The sequence below is a fragment of the Danio rerio genome, chromosome 5 (genome assembly GCF_049306965.1).
Source record: "Danio rerio strain Tuebingen ecotype United States chromosome 5, GRCz12tu, whole genome shotgun sequence".
Classification (NCBI taxonomy): Eukaryota; Metazoa; Chordata; class Actinopteri; order Cypriniformes; family Danionidae; genus Danio; species Danio rerio.
Window position 1 is genome coordinate 14,946,907 of NC_133180.1, and position 13,894 is coordinate 14,960,800.

Genomic DNA, 13,894 nt, shown 5'->3' on the forward strand with positions numbered 1-13,894 from the left:
ATATGCCTTATGGCACTCTGTTGTGGGGCTCTGGGGAATGGGTTCTAAAGTGCTCTGTTAAGGGCTCTGTATGAATGGAGCACGAGTTTGGTTCACATTGCCAACAAAATGTCAGACTTGTTCATGGTGTAAGTTGAACAGCTGTCCTGTCTGGTGGGGATGAGAATCACCACCTCCAAGTCCAAGGCCATGCTTCTCGACTGAAAAAGACTGGTTTGCCAGTTCTTGTCCGAGGTAAAGAAGCATTGTTCATTGTTACATTTAGTTACATAGCAGATGGTTTTATTCAAAGCCACATGTTACAAATGAGGATAATAGAAGCACTTCACTTAAGCACTTGAGGGAAGGACTGAACATGAGATTGAAAGAAGAATTAGTGCAGCGGCAGCAGAAATGTGGTCAGTATACCTGCCTGTTGAGCTAAAAGGCAAAGCTCTTGATTTATTGCTCAATTAACATTCATACTCTTACCTATATGGTCATAACTCATACAACTGGCCGAAATAAACTTCCTTCAAAGGGTGGGAGCGTGTACCCTTAGAAATAGAGCTATGTCACTCGGGAAGGGCTTGGAGTAAAGCCACTGCTGGAGCTCCACATTAAGAAAAGCCAATAGAGGAGGCACAGGCATCTGTTTCTACCTGGAGAGGGCTTCCAGGATCGTCCACCTGGAGGGTCTAGGAGAAGGGATCATGGAAGCTTCTTAATTCTATTTTGTGCATTCTTATTTCTTTTACTTGCATCCATTCTGTGTTTCTCAGTTCCAGTTCAGGATTCAAGGGAAGAATGCAAGGAAAAGATGCGAGGACAGAATTTAATGTAGTGAAATGATATCTCCTCCATTCTTTTAGCATCACTTTAAAGCATCGTCATTTAATGAAAACTGTACATTACTGATTTTGCTTGCATGTCTTGATTTTTCAATTCATTCATTTTTTTTCGTTTAAGTCTCTTTATTAATCAGGGGTTGCCACAGCAGTATGAACTGCCAACATATCCAGCATATGTTTTAAGCAGCAGATGCCCATCCTGCTGCAACCCATCACTGGGAAACATCCATACACTCTTTCACACACATAAACTACAGACAATTTAGCTTTAGGAAACCCACGCGAACACGGGGAGAACATGCAAACTCCACAAAGAAATGCCAATTGACCCAGCCGGGGCTCAAACCAGCAGCCTTTATATTGTGACGCGATTGTGCTACCCACTGTATCACCGAGCTGCCTTGATTATTTTATATAACACATAATTACATACATTGTAATAATTTCAACCGCCACAAGTAACTACATTTGTCTTAGAGATTAGAGATGTCCCGATCAGGGTTTTTTTTTTTTTTTTGTCCTTAAGTACAATTCAAAAACATTTCCCTAGGTAGGCGTCCAGGAAGCATCTAAAACAGATGCCTGAGCCACCTCAGCTGACTTCTCTCAATGTAGAGGAGCAGCAGCTCTACTCCGAGTTCCTCCCGGGTGTCAGAGCTCCTCACCCTATCCATTATAGCCACCCTTCGAAGGAAACTCATTTCGGCTGCTTGTATCCGAGATCTTGTCCTTTCGGTCATTACCAAAAGCTCATGACTATAAGTGAGAGTAAGAATGTAGATTGACAGGTAAATCGTAAGCTTTGCCTTTCGGCTCAGCTCGTTCTTTACTACAACTGACTGGTACATTGACTGCATTACTGCACCAATCCGCCGGTCAATCATTTCTCAAAAGTCATTTGATTTTGAGTAGCTGCCGATACAAAAACCTGATCCGATACTTCAGACACAGACATACTCGTGCTTTCCGCTTCAAGCTGCTTCCATGTTTTGATTTGCTGATATTTAACCCCCGTTTACAATTAATTTATGCTTAATATGGCTTGATTTTTAAACTTTAGTAAGTGATTATTGGCAGGGATGTGGAGGAGGAGAATTTACATCCACGTCATTTAGTCAATAAAACACTTCTGCAAAGGATTGACTGATGTTTCCTTGCTAATGCCTCCTCAGGAAGCTTCCTCTCTCCCCGATTCTCGCCTCCTCATGGTGCAATTAGAGGATTGAGATGTCCTACAAGCTCGATTGGTTTCCGGGTCATAGGATGGAGGATGGAGGGGCGAGGAAACAAGGAAGAATATTGAGAAGTGCTTGATGTCTCTCTGCTTAGAAATCAGCCTGGGAATGCCTTGGGATCCCCCCCCGGTGGACCTGGAGGAAGCGTCTAATGAAAGGGAAGTCAACTATGAATGGGCAGATGGTTGACTGTCCTTGTGTTGCCATAGTGCTTTTACCTATTTCTAGAATTGTGAAAAGCACCATTTTATTGTAATTGCCTGACAGAGTGACGAAAATATTTTTCAAAGCATCTTTTGTGTTCCACAAAAGAAAAAACAACCAGAGGGTGAGTAAATGTTCACTAAAAAAAGCTTTAAAATTGAACAATATTGCTTAGCGAGGAAATGTTTTCCTCGCTAATATGCATCTCTTGACCTTAGTTCAAAGAAATGCCAACAATTCAACTAAATGAAAATGAGATTCATGGGTTGACCCAAGCCAGCTCTCATTCTGTCATGGTCAGAGCCTTTTGTGGACAACAAATTACTTGCAAATTCAATTCATTGTTTAATTTTTTTTTTTTTTATTCAGCACAGGTTAGAGGGTGTTTTGCATGGTGCTAAAGTTATACATTTCTTTTGTTGCAAAGCTGTTGTTTTATAAGATTGCACGTTATTTAAAATAATTTTGACAGTCTGGGAGATTCAACATATTAAAAAGTCCTATAAATTTAAACAAAGCATTTATTTCATATAAATTACACTGCCTCCAGACCATAAGCCCTGTCACACTGGCATCTATTTAATTTGTTGACGTGGTTGTTGACAACCAAATGCATGTTGACATGATCTAATTCCACACATTTAAACTCTTTTGGCCCTAATCTGCTTCTATTAACAACTGCCTGTAACAGAGTTGAGCATAGGGTTGTGTCAAATAAATGAAGCTAAATAATAAAGATAAATAAAGCGATTATTATGATGTTTCCTATAGTGGATGGACTAGATGCAAAATCAATTTTTGATGTTGTCGGCATTCAAGTGAATGGTATATTTTTAGACTGCAATGAATGATTGTGTGTGCGTGTGTGTGTGTGTGTGTGTGTGTGTGTGTGTGTATGTGTGTGTGTGTGTGTGTGTGTGTGTGTGTGTGTGTGTGTGTGTGTGTGTGTGTGTGTGTGTGTGTGTGTGTGTACATACACACACACATACAAACACACAGGGTTCGACATTAACTCTCGTCTGCTTGACACCTAGCTTGGTGGTCAGTAGGCTGTCAAAGTGCAACTGCACTGTGGGTATCCTGACTTCATGTCCAAACTTGCAGACCTTTCTTGATCCCATCCCCAAGTCTTTCTTCAACTTTGCTTCCTGCCAACCACTGCTGTCCTTTCATAATAAAAGCAAAAAATGCCAAAAATAAATTTTACGAAAAGAAGAAATACAACATCTGAAAAATCCCAGCAGACACAGGATGTCAACATGACGTCAGATTAACATCATAGGGATGTTGCATTTTGTTTAGAAACAAAAATTGGGTTGATGTCAAAACCCTAACATCAGGCCGACGTCAATTTCTAACGTTCAACCTAAAATCAACCATATATCAACATCTATTGATGTTACAGCATGACGTTGTGTGGTTTTTACCCCTATGATGTCTATCAGACGTTAGATTTGGGTTGCAATACCTGACGAATAAATGTCAGTAAAAAGCCTCTACTACGGGTTTTGAAAATTTCCTTCCAAGCAGTGAGCAAAACAGCTCTAAGTATTTGAAAACATCCAGCTGATGTTTAAATCCGATTGAAATCTTTAAGTCTAATAGTGATATTTTAAAAAGATATTGGGATTTCGATTTGATTTCCAATTTAATTTTGTAGTCAAGCTTTAACTTAATGTTCTGTATCGTAGCTTCTTACTGCTAAAATGCAGTGAGTGTTAGTTAAAAAGAAACTGAAAAGATAATAACTAACTCCAACTTTTATTTAAATATGTTTATAGAAATTAAACACTATTTTTTCTCTGGAGATAACTGTAGTAAGTTATGGCGTTAGTTCTCTCCTGGTGCCTTTTTGGTGTTTTTTTTTTTTTTCATATGGTGTAACAGCTGCTAACAACTCTTTGAAATTCTCCTTTGCTGTTGCTAGCTACTATTTTGAGTGTCGCAGACAGTACCTTCAGTTGACTTTTAACAAGACACTCCTCATATAGCAAGCTGTGGTGCTTTTTTAGGTGCTGGTTGTTGTATTTCCTTGTGCTGTGGCAACAATTCTGCGACAGCTATTACAAATTATCTGTTTTTGTTCAGTGTCTGTGACTTCGAAAGCAAAATATTCCCATATTACCGACGTGCTGTTTTTCTTTGACATTAATTCGCCTATTAATTCATCTGAATCGGCAGACACCAACATCCCACTTGTCTGTGCTTTACTGTTTGTTTGTTTGTTTTATTGTGGGCGTTCCGCATATTTCAATTGCGCAATTCTGATTGGGCAGAATGAAAGTGTGCTTACTCAATTGGCTAGTGAGACTATCACAGAGAAAGCAGTCATGCAATTGCTCTGGGTGGGGGAAACTATATAATCGCAAGGTTTCAAATCGCGATTCGATTTCGATTAATCTCACAGCTCTAGTGTGTAGGACTGATCATGACTGACAATGAGTGATCATTAATGAATGAATGTTCTGTTGATTAATGTAATTATCCACCCTAAAACATTGGATTCATTTGCCATTTGTTAAAGCAATGAAAAGGAAAGACTATCGGTGCATGGGACGTTGTCAGAGCTTGACAGAAACTTAATCAGTCTTTGATTAAAATGGTTGCCTCCTTGTTTTCTCTAGCTTGCAAAATATGTATTTTATTGGGTTTTGTTCCATGTAATTGCTCCATGCAGCTGGTACTGTATCTGGTTAACTCTTTGTATTCTCATATCGCATCTAAAACCACATTGAGAATGTGACGCGTGCCACTTTCTTTGCAGATTTAAGTGCGTATGTGAGCTTGCGATCCTCTGCCGTTAGTCATTGCTATAGCCACCGTCAGCTTTCCCTACATACGTGTGGCAGTCAAGTTTCAAAATTGCCACTGTGTGCATCATTACTGAATGTGTGTCATTGCTTTACTTATGGTTAAGAATAGAGCAATATGCTGGTGTTTAATTGCATTGCTTTCATGCACACCTGCATTGGGCTCACACATACACTCTGCCTGCACACTGGCTCTATATTTTGCTAAATGTACCAACCAATGTATCAACCAGTCACAACAAACTGGGTAAGTGGACCAAACAGCTAAGATTAGCATCACGCTAAGGAGGGGTTTGGGAACAAATTAATTGCTGAACAAATCATATGGGAGTCGTTGGGATTATTAGGTAAAAATAAATGCATATTATAAGACAATCAAAGTGTTTTTTGACCTTGCATGCATCTCAGCCTGTTGTTGGAGACTCCCAAAACCAATATATGACCTTTTTTAATACATAATAGGGACTCAATGTTAAGATGTTGGCTCAACGTTGGATTTTGGTCACTTTCCAACACAACATAAAATTAAACAAATTAGCAATCATTATTGTATGTGAAAATAACATTCTCAGATGCTGGCTAGACATCGAATTTTGGTCACCTGACATCACAACCTATGATCTAACCTAATATTACCGTCTTATGATGTTGTGTAGCTGCTGAGGTGTGTTTAGGTGTCGTGAACTTAGTGTTGAATTGACTATGGTTCATAATATTATTAGAAAATACTTCACAGCAAAGGTAAATATCAATTATTTGTTACATACACACATACATATATAGGAATATATAGTGTGTGTAATGTTGTGAATTCTCCTAGGTGCATATTAAAATAATAAAAAAAAATAATGGCTTGTTAGGAATCATCAAGAGCTTTGATTAAAGCAAATTTCAATGAAGAGATTACATTTTTCAATTGAATATCATTTTAAATTGCATTTCAAAGTAGAACACATTCTGGAATGAAGTTGAAAAAAGATGACACAATGACTATTCATTCTTTAATAATCTAATTCTTTACCATTGTTTACTGCATGCATTGCACTGGATTGTCTCTTACATAAATCTTGTGCAAAAAAAAAAGTCATATTCAACGTAATAGATTTCAGCTGACTCTGATGTCTTTAAAGATTTTCAATGACCCATTTCATTCTCCGAATAATTTGAAGTGATAGCTAAAATTATTTAATCTTTTTTTTAGGTAAGGAAGAAGCTTGGAATTGAGGAGGTAAGAATAATGACTGGCCATATGGCTTGTGTCATCACCAGAGAAGGTGATGAGCTGCATTCTCACCTACTTGTCTGTCTCTGTGTGTGTGTGTGCGTGAAAGAGTGAGAGAGAGAGAGAGAGAGAGTGATGACCACATTTGATTCAGGTCAGTGAATGAAAAAAGAAAATGCCTCATCACGTGCACTGTAAATCCCTAAACACACAATTTTCTTAACCATCAAATATTGAATGATTGAGCAGAGATGTTTTATTTTTCACCTAGAAAACATCTAACTATAATTGCCATGTTAACGAGTAGAGGCTTTTGTTATATCTGTGGGAAATGCTGACATTAAAACAGCATATGCCAATTATCCACACAAATTTGGACACTTTTTATCCCTTGAATGCACCTAAACTCAACACAACACAAAAGCCTGACAAAGCCTGAAAAAAATAAGCATGTGGCCTTTTGTGGAAAGTCAATATAATTAGTATTTTATTGTAATCTTGTAGAGTTTAAATGAGCTTTTAGCAAGGATCAAGTTTTGGCTGGTTAGCACGGCCTTGTTATCTCCTACCGGTACAACACCATCTGACAGCAAAAGCATCTCCATTGACAACCGTTTAAAAATGTCTGTGTGTATAAAAGAATGGTGAGAGTTGTTTGTGAATGTGCTGCAATTTAAACATGTTTGCACGGGCAGTTGGTCGTTTGCTTTTTGAACTTTTTGAGAAAGAATAATTCATGATTTCTAGAAGCACTTTAACAAAGCCTTTGTAGTTCTGTTTTGATGTGATCTTTTTGTGTAGATTTTTTATTTATTTTTATTTTTGTGAACGAACGAATATTATTAATCCTTTTATGAATGTATATACTGTGAAACATACTCTTCCATGATTTTGTTCAGTCTTGATTCAAGGTTGATTCAAGTTTTTATTCTTGGGCAATGCATTTAAAATGAAGCAACAGTATGTTCCTCAGTGGCATTGTCAAAATACATATAATTGATATACCAAAAGTATGGAGACAGATCAGTCTCAAAAGTAATAAATTTACAAAATATAATTCATGAATACACAACACAATCCACCTATACAAAATCCAGTTTGTAAGCTAAAAACCCAATTTATTAATACATAAATCAAAATCTGAGAATAAAAAGACGATTAAAAAATACACAAATCCAAATCAGAGAATCAAAAGACAATTACACAAATTCAATTCGTAAATCCAAAAGACAATTTAAAAATACAAAAATCTTATTTGTAAACTCATAATATGATTTAAAAACACACAAATCTAATTTATAAATTAAAAAGACGATTCAAAAATACATGAATCTAATTCTTGAATTCAAAAGGCGATTCAAAAATACACAAATCCAATTTGTAAATTCAAATCACGATTTAAAATACACAAATCCAATTTGTAATTTCAAAAGACGCTCCATACAAAAGACATTTGGCAATATTTGACGAAATCAATTTAAATCACAAATCCAGATCACGGTTTTCTTTTTCTGTTTGATATTGTTTTGACTGTATTATTGTTTCTCTCCTTTTCAGGGTACATTTTTTGGTAAATTACGAAGGATCACGATTTCAGTAAGAAATATTTATTAATGCTCTCCTAAAAAAAATCTCAATTTCTTTTCAATTATGCCCGCACAACATTATGACATTAATATCAGGTTAAATTTAGGTTGTGACGTCAGGTGACCTAAAAAAGGGTGCATCTAAAGACAACCTAAAAAATAGTCAGCATCTAAGGACAACGTTATTTTGATGTTCAATAGTGACATCAAATGACATTGATATTTGGTTGATTTTAAGTTGTGTTGGAAAGTGACCAAAATCCAACGTCAAGCCAACATCTTAAACCATTGTCATATTGACATCAAATACTGACATTTATTTGTCAGGTATGGCAACCAAAATCAAAAGTCTGATAGCGGTCATATTGGTAACTTCCACACGTCAAGCTGTAACATCATTAGACGTTGATATTTGGTTGATTTTAGGTTATGTTGGAAAGTGACGGAAATCCAACGTCAAGCCAACATCTTAAACCAATGTCATATTGATGTCAAACACTGACATTTATTTGTCAGGTATGGCAACCAAAGCCTGATAGCCGTCAATTAGTAAAGTCCCCACAACGTCAAGAGGTAACATAATTAGACGTTGATATTTGGTCACACGACATTGGGGTACAACGTCAATCTGACATCATGTTGACGTCTTAGGTCTGCTGGGGATGGCCTCCAATGGTTATGAATAAAATGATTAGTTAGACACCCCTTTCCAGCAGTCTGCATTCATTCTCCCGTAAGGCTTAATATTATGTGGAAATGAGTAAAATCATGTAACGTGACCTTTTCAGCATCTTTAAATAAATCAGTCAAAAATTCTATGGCTCATACCACCCACTCATAATCCTTTTAATTAAGCATGATTACAATATTGACCAAAATAGTCTTCTTTTTTAATAATACTGTACTTTTACTATTGCAAGCAGTGAATCATATATAATTTGTGACAAAGCTTTATGCAGTGAAATGTGCAAGTGACACATAAGGTCAGACTGAAATGATTAGAGGACTTATTAAACTTCATCCACCTCCACTCGACAAGATTAGTCTTCAATAAATGTCAGTTCACAAGAAAAGATCTGGGATAAAATCATGATGTGATCTGTGGTCTTTCTTTGAGAACATAACATCCACCAGCATCAAGCATTACTATCTTATCCTATTCCAAATTCAAATTGCAAACACTTTCCTGTTTTTGTTGTGTTGGTGCACAAGCTAAAGCGTATCAATTACAAGATCACTTTCCGCCCTGACATGCCCAAATATATTCTCACATGCAGCACACACACATAGAGCGCAAGTGTTGACTTTTAACAATGTCAACAATCACCTCGGAGAAAGGGCTTGCAGGCTGCAGAACAAATATGAATGAGGGAGTGTTTGGGGAGATGTGGGCACCAGTTTGATGTCCTTTTGTTTGTTTGTTTTTTTTTCGTCTGTTGATTCTCTTGCTCTCCTTCTGCAATTTATTGGCTAGCACTCATTGTTTCTCTCTCAATAGTCAGGACAGAGCAAACATCAGATAACAAATGCATGTGTCCTTGGTGATGGTTTATGTACATTGGTTCAAGGTGTCCTAATAATAATAATAGCATTAATAAAAACACATGTTCTTTGGCTTATAGATTTTCCAAAATGTTAAGTTTTGTCTTGGAAAAATCAGTTTTATTTCTAATTTTCACTTCATTTAATTTTTTTATTTTCACTTTATGCATTGCGATTGAGTCAAAGAAGGAAATAAATATCACATTTGTCTTACATTAGATACATTAATTCAATATAAAACTATGGAATAAATAAGTAAAAATAAATACTTGTTGGTTTTTAATAATAAGCTGCATGTTATTGGAAAACTGACTTTGCTTTATTTTGTTTTCCTGCTATATAAAGTGTAATTTCACAAAATGACAACTCTATTTGTGGGAATTATTTTGTATGGGAGTGAATCTGCATTTACCACATATTAAAGCACATAAAAGCACAGATAAATACAACAGAACAATGATATAAGTGAAAGAAACAGCAGAGACTCACAGTATAGAGGTACAGAAATCGAAAAATCACATGTAAAACAACATCATAAATACATGAATTATTCAATACAATTGATCTTTTTAAAGCCTTTAAATCTTAAAGCCAATAAATAATTAACATTTTTTTTATAATTTCTTGTGCCCAAATGGTTTCAATTCGCTTGAAATCTTATATAGTCATATGGAAAAGGAAATCTTTCACTTTATTATGGTTGAACTTTGCAATGAGGTTCCTGGTTAATTATAATTCCAACTAGCAGAAACTATTGAAAATTCACACATTCGATAGAGATGCTGAAACAATATATTGTGCAGCCCTAATTTGTAGACCTAAAAATTGATTACTTTGACCTTTTTTTTTTCTTTTCATAATGAAATTTCCCTGAATTTCGCTGCAAAGCCTTTAATGCTGTCTATTGTGTCACCTTTCCCCCCCAAAGGTCAACATGTGCTAATTTCACTGCAACTTTCAACCTATGCGCATAATTTGCTGCTCTGTAGTTTATCACTGACACATTCTGCAATGCCCTCTGCTTCAGCATTTCCACTCTGACTGATACTCATAAGATCTGCATAGCAGTCCAAGGACTCAATGCTTGGATGACACTCAGCATCTCTTATCAGCATGGAGTACCATTCTAGACCAAAAAACCCGTTTCCGCTCCATTTTTCTAGGGTTTAGGACATTATTCACAACACCAGATGGCCGTATTATGGTGACAGAGGACCACTCCTGTATCATATGTTAATGTCACATTTATCTAAAAAATCACAAGACAGATAACATGTTGGTTTTGATTTTCTTTTCTCCTTGCTGTTGCCATTTCATTTCAAACATCTCCAAGGCCACTTGTACAGAAGCTCTGCTGAAGTATCAGTATCTCTTTGCAGCTCTCTCTCATCTTTTGATTAGTCTGGCAGATCCTGACTGTGATATCAATTGCTTGAAATATAAATTTCATTCCTGACTTCATCTGCTTCCTCCTTCAGAATCAATTCACAGAAGCATAACTCAAGTGGATCTGGATATACCTCATTTACACCATAAACCTCATCTAATTTATTTGAAAACCATTTATGCAACAGCATCACTTTGCACAGCTGAACATTTTCATTTGCTGTTAAAAAGCCATGTTGGGATTTGCTCGAAGGAATTTGTTTGTATTTTTTTTTTTCGAGTTCATAATCCAATGGAAGCACACTAGAAAGTTTGATGCTTTTCATTGTACAAAATGCTGCGCGCAGAGCTGCCTTGAAGACTGCGATGCCGTTTAATGTCTTACAGTAACCCATGGAAATGGAATGCGAAACACTAATTATGGTGGTATGAGAGCTTTGTTATGTCAGTGACTCTAAAGTCTAAATTAAATATTTCATAGGGCTTGCATGCTTAGTCTGAGTGACAGAGCTCTAACACAAATCTCTGTACCAAAATAATGCTTAAGGCAATGGATAAAAACTTTAAGGCTATGGTTGCAATATTGATGTGTTCCTGCCTGATTCAATTGATTTCATTCGCACTTGAGGCACATTTCCTACAACGATTGTAGAATATGAAAATGTTTGGCCAAATGTTTCAAACTAGTTGGTGCGGATCATAATAAAAATATGTTTTCTAATCTCCAACGCAAGGAGGAGTATTTTTTGTTTTTTGGAAAAAGATGAAATGTCTCATGTAGAGCAGCTAATTGATTCATTAAATATGTAAATATGCACATATTGCAGGAAACTAAATCAGACATCAGAGGGAGCTTTCATTTAGTGAACGCTAACCCGAATAACAGATGTGTTTGCAATAATAATCAGCTTGACCAAGATTTCTACTTCCAATTCTGCAGGTAAGCCTTGTATTACTGTTGTGTCAAAAAGCTAATTAGAATTCTAAGTATTTTTAATATTAAAAGTATAGTATAACATTGCTTAGCTCAAAATATAAACTAGCCTATGTAGCCTTTTTACTGTAGGTGACTAGCCTTAATGTTGACAACAACTGCGGTCAGCCATGTAATAATAAGTTGTAGTGTATTAAAAAAGTGTATTAAAAAGTACAATTAACCTGAAAAGAAGCACCTCTACAACTTTTTAATTTATGGTCCCCGCAAAGTTATCTTTAATTAAATCACAAAACGATACCTCAACCCATTACACAGAAAGCAGATAAAAAAATATCGTTACGATCAAAACTTACCTGCAAACGAGCGCTGTACACTTTCCTCTCCTCTGCCCCTTGCGTCGCACTGCAAGTCAACGTCTTTCGGCTACTTTTAACTGTGGCTTTAAAAACACACAATTTCTTGAGTATGCGGTCAATGGGGTGTAAGATTCCTTGGTTTCCACTTTCACAAATGAATTAGTGTGGCTGAGAGAGCTTGAAGGACGGCTGTAGATCACGTCGTGTTACTGGCATCTCCGATGATGCGCTCTGCGCTCCCGGTGAAGCTCTGAGTCAACAAGTAGCGCGCGCAGAAGAACCCTTTCAATCATATCCACAGCTTCTCTCAGCCCCTGCACGCTCATCCACGCCACGTCTGCTGCACCCACCCCCCACATGATTAGAGAGAGAGAGAGAGAGAGAGAGAGAGAGAGAGAGAGAGAGAGAGAGAGAGAGAGATGGGCAGCTCTGTGTCCTCTGCAAACACCGGTACTTTCTTCTACGCCTTTAATTAACTGGTTTAGACACCGTCGCCTCATTCGATATGTTCTGTTCTTAATTAATTTTCTTTAATAGAATAGAATAGAATAGAATAGAATAGAATAGAATAGAATAGAATAGAACCTGCTTTGCATTTATATTTACAAACTTTACATTTATTACTCTGTGTTACTTTTTAATCCCTTTTGACAAATTCACTAAACATTTGCTTGTAAGATCGGCACTTTCATTCATTTATTTTTCCTTCGGCTTCAGTGGTCATGATCGATGATTCATCAGGGGTCGCCACAGCAGAATAAACCACCATATGTTTTATGCAGCAGATGTCCTTCCTCTGAGAAACACCCATGCACTCTCTCATTCACACACACTCACCCACTACTGTCAATTTAGTTCACCAATTGACCTATATAGCGCATGTCTGTGGGGACTGTGTGGAGCACCCAGAGGAAACCCACGCAAACAAAGGGGAAACATGCAATCTCAGTACAAAAATGCCAACAGGACCAGTCGGGACTCAAATCATTGACCTTGCTGTGTGGCAACAGTGCTAACCACTGAGCCACCATACTATTCACCACATGATATAATTTTGAAACAAATGAGACTATATTTTGGTTTTCATACCTCCAAAATCTCCCCTTCATTCTAATCCTGTTTTAATCGATCTATAATTCGGAATAAGTCTTCTCCTGGCATGCTATTAAGGATATATAGGACTAACATCATGAGGGGGTTTCCTGTTCATTTTAGCAGGCATGCAAACATTTCAATATTTAGCTTTTCTGTTTTATCCAAATTCTTGATTTTGTGCGCAAAATGTTCCTCATTTCTAGCTGAGTTCGATTGTTTACTTAGAGGCCCACACATTTGGAACAGGTTTATATCAATACTCTACTATAAAAACGTTGGCCTCAATTGTTCCATTTTCCAAATAAAATCTGTGTGGAATGATGATTTAATAAGGATTTCAAATGAGAATTGGGAATCAGTCCAATGCAGAATTAAATTCTTTTGTCTGTTCAAGGTAATTGAACAAACCTTAGGCACTTAAAGCACTTTTAGCATATCCTGACTATAATCACTGTAAATCTACCCCAGCCAATTTGGGGCATGATTTTTGAAACTATATCTGTTTTCTGTTTCTTTTTTTTTTTTTTTGGTGACATCTATCTTTCCTTGCCCACTTTCTTGTCTGTTTTGGGAATACTCCCTTGTCACATAATCCTACAAAGAGACAATCTGATTGCATTGTCGTGCTCCAGGCCAAATGACTAATATTGCTTAGGTGGAAGGATAAGAAACCTCCAACTCCGACACAATA

At 36.7% G+C, this 13,894-nt stretch overlaps 1 protein-coding gene across 1 annotated transcript in view; it reads right to left on the reverse strand.

Annotated features, from left to right (window-relative positions):
- The window catches only part of npffr1l2 (neuropeptide FF receptor 1 like 2), a 73,391-nt gene extending 61,031 nt beyond the window's left edge, over nt 1-12,360 (reverse strand). The window contains exon 1 of the mRNA NM_001171697.1: nt 12,106-12,360. The gene's annotated coding sequence lies outside the window, so the exon portion shown is untranslated. The remainder of the gene's footprint in view (nt 1-12,105) is intronic.
- Between the last annotated feature and the right edge of the window lie 1,534 nt (nt 12,361-13,894).